Below are 7,086 nucleotides of genomic sequence, written 5' to 3'. Positions count from 1 at the left end.
CTTTCTTATAGCAATTGGTATCATCTTCTTTCTTTTCATCTTGATTTTCATACTCACTTCGATGGAATAAGGATTCCGTCTCTATTTAAAGAGTAAACATTAGGTTTTATGTGACCACGCCTAATAAAAACACCGCCATTCATTTTTTAACCAATAACCTTCTTTTTTTTTTTTTAAATAATCCTTTAACCACGCCTAATAAATATAAAAAAAACCACCTCTTCAAATATTTTTAATAAACGATAATAATTAAATAAATTCAATACTATCGATAAAAATATTAACCCAAAACTTAACAAGCCAAATTAACCTATACTTTGCTAAAAAGTAGCAAATCAAATCTTTTAATTAATGATGAGAATTAAATAATGTTATTGTTTTATAGCAAATAACTAACTTAAATCTTTTTAATTATTATCAATTTAATTTATTGATTTTATTGTTTAAATGATTATCAATTTAAATTAGTATATTCTTAATAATAATTTAGTTTCAAATCACCTCTTAAATTTAATAATCAATTGATAATATTTAACTGATAATGAATATTTTGATAATATGTAACAATTGATAATATTAAAATATAAATTTGATATTAAATTAGTTTAAAATCAAATATTTTTAATTAATTATTTTAAAATAATTAAATATTAAAGAGATTTGTTAACATGGATCGACGTGTTGTTTTTATGAAGAGTAAACTTTAACTAAAAAAATTTAAATGCACTTTAAAGTGCAAGTGGCTAAAATATATTTTCATAAAAATAAATGAATGTATTATAACCAATCTCATTGAAGTTTACTATAATTCACCTACTTATTTTTATAATAGTGTTTGTAGCAAATTTAACTAAAAAATAATTAAATGCACTTTAAGATACATGTTACTAAAATAAAATTAACATTTATATAACGAATAGGTCTATTTCAGCAAATTCTAATATTAAATTAACATCAATTAATAATAATTTTAATAATTGCTAAGAAGTATAAAATAGTGCTGGCGAAGATCTCAATTCAATTCAATTCAAGAAGTATATTGTTTTCTATCAAATCAAATCTTTTTAATAATAATAATAATTAAATAAAGTCTTTCTCTCAAATAACTAATCAAATTTCATATATTTAGGGTCTGTTTGGTAAAAATAGCGGTTGACTGATAAGCTAGCCGATAGCTTATAGCTTATGACTGATGGCTGATGACTGATGACTTATAGCTTATAGCGGATGGTTGAGACTGATAGCTTATAAGCTAATTGAAGTGTTTGGTAAAGTTAGCGGTTCAATTAACTTATAAATGTAAAATGACATAAAAGATATTTAATATATATTTATTTTATTTTAAATTAAAATAAATTATAAGGGTTAAAAATGGATTTTAATTAAAATAATAAGGATAAAAAAGGAAGAAAAAATGATAAGCTATAAGACATAAGCTAAAACGCTATTTGAAATAGCGTTTGAAAAATAAGCTATAAGCTAGTAAAATAAGCTATAAGCTCGTGATGAAAAGACCGTTACCAAACGGGTCTAAATTATCATATGAGCTTATAAGACATAAGACATAAGCTATAAGCTCGAAAACATAACTTACCAAACAGAGCCTTAGTATAAATATTTAAAAAAATATTAGTTTTGAATAAATTATAATTCTAAATATTTTTAAAAAAAATAATGATTCTTAATAAAAAATCAGTTTCTTCTTATTTTAAAAAATATAGTAATTAAAAATATTAATAATAAATATTGAGTACAAAATAATTTAACTTTGATTGGAAAAAAAATGAATAAATATATATCTATTTATTAATAAACTATTTCTTTCTCTCAAGTGACTAATCAATTCCATATGTTTAAAACATAATTTTAAAGATTTCTTAAAGAAAACCTTGATTCTTAGAACCACGTTTTATTCAAAATTAACAATTTTAACTTTTTTTAAATAAATGGAATAGATCAGTCATATGAGATAAAGAAATAATTTGTTAATATATAAATATATATCTTATTTTTGTCAAATCACAATTAAATTATTTTGTACTCATTATTTATTATTATTATTATTATTTTTTTTTACCTCAATTAAATTATTTTGTAATCATTATTATATATTATTATTATATAATATTTATTGGTACTCACTTTTTATGCCTATTGTGAGTTTTATTTTATAATCTATTTAAAAATGTAACAATTTCATTATTTTTTCAAGTTAATTGAATATAATTTAATTTAAATAAAAAATGAAATGAAATTCAAATGAAGAAGAAACTATTTTTTTAATTAAGAATCCTGATGTTCTTAAAAAATATTTAGAATCACATTTTATTAAAAATAATATTTTTAAATATTTATTTATTTATTTTTTTTTTTTGAAAATAAGATACTTTATTACTTCAAAAAAACAATAAGTACAAGCGATCCTTCAGCGGATCCAGCCTCTATTTGAAATCCTCAATTACTAACAAAAAGAAAACTAGAACCTAATATCCCTCTAACATTAGGATAGAGATATATTTCCTCAGTTTGTTTATATTCCACCCTCTGTATACTAGTGTATCTATAATTCTTTTCCCAACTATTTTGGTATCAACATTCTCACCAAAGCTTTTGTTATTCCGAATCCTCCAAAGTTCATATATAGTTTCAGATGCCGCCATTTTGAGAATAGCGGTCCTAGCGCTTTTTCCCTTTGTCTGCTGTATAATCCACGTAATTTCCTCGTGCCATGCTTTCGGGATATGGTGAATCTGCACCCATCCTAGGACCTCCTTCCAGATATCATTCATAACTTCACATTCAAAGAATAAATGCCTCATTGTTTCCTCACTTGAACAGAAACAACATTTAGTGTTGTCGATCATGCCAAATCTATATAATCGGTCTTTCGTTGCCAACCTCTCATGACACGCAAGCCATAGAATGAAATTGGCTCGGGGTCTAGCATTATTCCCACACAGTAGATTTCGCCACTCTACCTTCTGCCCTTTATCTTGAAATAGCTTGTAAATGTTGCCCATATTGAATTTAGATTTAGTCATGATTTCATCTATTTTTCCCATCTCTTTGATATCATCTCTTTGTAAATATTTATTTAAATATATGAAATGGATACTCTTGAGAGAAAAAATAAATTATTAATATATAGATATGATTTTGATTGAAAAGAAGCACCACTTTTTTGCAATAAAAAGGAAAAAGGATTATGACAAGAGGACGAAGACGGCCGAAAAAGACGGTGCCATCGTCACCGGAGTCTCGCGGAAACAATGGTACGCAGACTAAAGAAAACATTGTGGGGAGATTAGAACACTACCGTACTAATCTTCTTTGCTATCCAGGGCGTATCCAATTTATAAGGACTGTGACTTTGCCATTTCAAATTACTGGATGTGATGCTTTTATATTCTTAAACATGTTAGTTTTTTCTTTATCCACCTCCCTATGGGGTCACTCCAGCAAAAATCTCATTTTACCACTGCATTAAAAATGTATTTTTGAAGTTTTTTTTTCTAAATTTTCCTAGACTTCGGAAGTGCACTTCCGAAAAAATCTCAAAAATTAGGATTTTGATTAATTCGAAGATCCATCTCCGGAAAAAAAAAATTTAAAATCCCAAAAATTAAAAATTTTAGGATATTAATTAATTCACATATCATAAATTTGATATAATTTATGAGTAATGAATAATAATAATTATATATTTTGATATAATTTATGAGTGATGAAAAATAATTATTATATATTTCTATTCTGATTTATATTTTAAAATTCAAAATAATTTTAATTAAAATAATTAAAATAATTTCACTAACAAAATGAGTTATAATTTTTAATTTATATATTTATAATAATTATTATATATTTATATATTTTTTAAAAAAATTTAAAGAATGAGTGTTTTAATTTATATATTTATATAATAATTATAATAATTTTTATATATTTATAAAAATTATTATATATTTATATATTGATATATTCATATAATAATTATTATATATTAATTATAAATATATTTATATATTTATATAATAATTATAAAAATTTTAAAAATGAGTGTTTTAATTTATAATAATTATTATATATTTATATATTTATATATTTATATAATATTTATTATATATTTATATATTATATATTTATATATTTATATATTTCACTTACAAAATTAATAATAATTATTATATATTTATATATTTCTATTCTGATTCATAATTAAAAATGAGCTATAATTTTTTATTTAGTTTAAAAAAATTAAAAAAGATTTTGTCTTAATTTTATTTAATAAATAAATTTTATATTTAAACTATATAATTCAAAATTTACTTATGAAATTAAAATGTTTTTAATTTATATAAATTAGTAAAATAATTCTTAACTTTAAAATTGTTTAGGAAATTTTGATTCATCCTTGATTTTATTGATTCACCTTCATTTTGTTGATTCACCTTCATTTTATACCTATTAATTGTATTGATTCACCATGATATTAATTTTTTAATAATTATTGAATTCTTTCGGAAGTGTATATCCGAAACATTCCAAGACCAATTTGGTCTTGGGATATTTCTGATATGCATCTCCGAAGACACCCCTCTCCCAAAAAAGGGGAGTTTTTGGAAATGCATGTATGAAAACACATTTTTTTCGTGTTTTCGGAAGTGCATTTCCGAAATAAGACAAATTTTGAAGAAAAAAAAACGTTTTGGAAATACATTTCCAAAATAAGGGATATTTTGGGTTTTTCACCAGAGGTGACCAAAAAAATAGGCAGGTGGATAAATAAATTTCCTTTACGAAATTGAATCTATGTGTTGTTTGTTTCTTTAGAAGGGTGGACCTGATATTAGTAGGAAAAGTCCCACATGGGATGGACTTGATATTAATGGAGTATAAATAAAGTATTAGTTTTGAAAAAATACCATTTGTAATGATGACAATGATTAGGGTTAAATACATTTTTAGTCTTTATAAATATGCGACTCTGTAATTTTGGTCTTTCTAAAAATAATTTTCGAAAATGCTTCTCGCAAATTTTTCCATCCACAATTTTGATCACTGCCGTCAAGTTTCATTGACAGAAGCTGACGTGGCACAAATTGCGGAGGTTTTAAACATCCTCTACAGTAACCCAGAAAAAAAACAAAAAAGCAAGATAGAAATCACTACTTTTTATTCCATATTCGCTACTAAAAAATCTTCTAATTTTTGAAAAAGCAATTTTGAACAACATAAATTGTGGCAGTAAGAGTAAGAGCAGTGAAGCTCAATACATATTTGAATGCGAACGTGGCACTCATATAGATCTTGTTTGTAATTGTTGTAACTTTCCATATCAATGTCGAAAGTTTTGGTATTGAGAATGCTGAGTAACGTTGTATGTTGAACTAGTAGAGTCAAATGTGTGAGAGCTGATGAGTGGAAACTTTTGAGTATCATATAAATGGTTCCAATAAGAAATTGGAATAAAAAAAAACATACATATACAATAAAAATCCAGCCGGTATGTTAATGGTGGCAAATCCAGGAACAGCCAAAGGACTACCTAAGAAGCCAGCAACCGTGTTCCAATCAAGGCCGAATGAACCAACACCAAGGCCTTTCATTCCCGAACCAATCTGTTGTGTAATGATAGAATCTTTCCAAATCAAGCAAACAAAAGAGACAGTTGATATTACTTGGAAAAAGTATTCGGAAACGATTTTATATGCAAAGGTAGCTACAAATACTATGAAAAAAAATTGCAGCTAGGGGTGTGCATGGTTGGTTATTTTCAAAAACCAAACGATAACCATTTTAAAACTATTTAAATTGTTTAGATTTATAATCATAACCACATTTTAATTAGAACTGGTTATAAAACCGGTTATAAGTTTGGTTATGATTATATAATCGATTTTTTTAAAAAACCCAGTTTTAAAAATTATTTTTTCTGAAAATATTTTTTTTAAAAAAAATTAATATTTTGAGAATTAAAATATTTAGATTTGGATAATAACCGGATTATAACCGAATCCAAAATAATTTAACCGGTTAATAAACATTTAATTATATCGGAAGAATATGAATGGATAACCAAACCATTATTAACTAAACCGGTTAATAACCATTCAATTATATCCGGATATTTAAAAGTGATTTAGGTTTGGTTATAGATTTGGACATCAAAACTGGATATTTTGCACACCCCTAATTGCAGCCTACAAGTTCCTCCTTTAGGCCTTTTTTTTCTTTTTCACAAAATGCTCTAAATAGATACACTTGCACTAGGTTTTCAGGCCACCACATGTAAGGCGAATCAACGAGGAACCTTCTGAAAATCCCAACCCATCCATACCCTAGCATTTGAGTCAATAAAGCTAACAAATAAGCCGCTACAGGATGTATGCTTTTGTGATAGAAAGCCTTAACAATTGTGATAATGCTAATCGCATAAACACCACTAGAACCCGAGCTTGCAAAAATGGTTATCAAAACATGTTTCTTCATAGAGAATGGCCCCGGATTCAACGAAAAAGACCAGGATGTAAAAGGGACTCGAATCGGTTGCGTGGCAGCCATAAGTTTCCCAAGTGGGAGTGTAATAATCTGAGCTGAGACAGAAGTGATTTTCAAAGGGTTGGTTCTGTAGCCTAAGAATTGATTCACAAATGCAAGGAGCACACATGATGCTAATCCTAGAATCCATGTCCTGAAAGTGAGTGCTGGCTGAGAAGGGTCATCAGTGATTGGAACTGTGAGCCTCACTTGTTCAATAGGACTATCATTAATGCTATATTCATCTTTCTCTTCATCTTCTATTACCCTATTTGTTGACACTTCTCCACTTGGTAACTCAGCTTCCTAATCAAAATAACTATCATTCATCAATATCTCACACTACACAATCAAAATATAGTAATAATAACAAATTACGTCGGTTTCTAATCAAAGGAAATATACTCGTTGCAGCAATATACCATGGTTGAAGCTAGTCAATTTCAATTTTTTACGGCGGTCACCGTCGGAAGCAAAGAGAAAGTACACTATGTCCAATTTCCATGGTTTGATAATTGGCGTTTTGTAAAGCGGCACCAAATTCAT

General features: G+C 26.3%; 1 pseudogene; it reads right to left on the bottom strand.

Annotated features, from left to right (window-relative positions):
- Nucleotides 1-5,204: 5,204 nt before the first annotated feature.
- Nucleotides 5,205-7,086, bottom strand: LOC131649757 (oligopeptide transporter 5-like; annotated as a pseudogene).

Source organism: Vicia villosa, linkage group LG2 (genome assembly GCF_029867415.1).
Source record: "Vicia villosa cultivar HV-30 ecotype Madison, WI linkage group LG2, Vvil1.0, whole genome shotgun sequence".
Taxonomy (NCBI): domain Eukaryota; kingdom Viridiplantae; phylum Streptophyta; class Magnoliopsida; order Fabales; family Fabaceae; genus Vicia; species Vicia villosa.
This window is presented reverse-complemented; position numbering and strand designations above follow the sequence as displayed.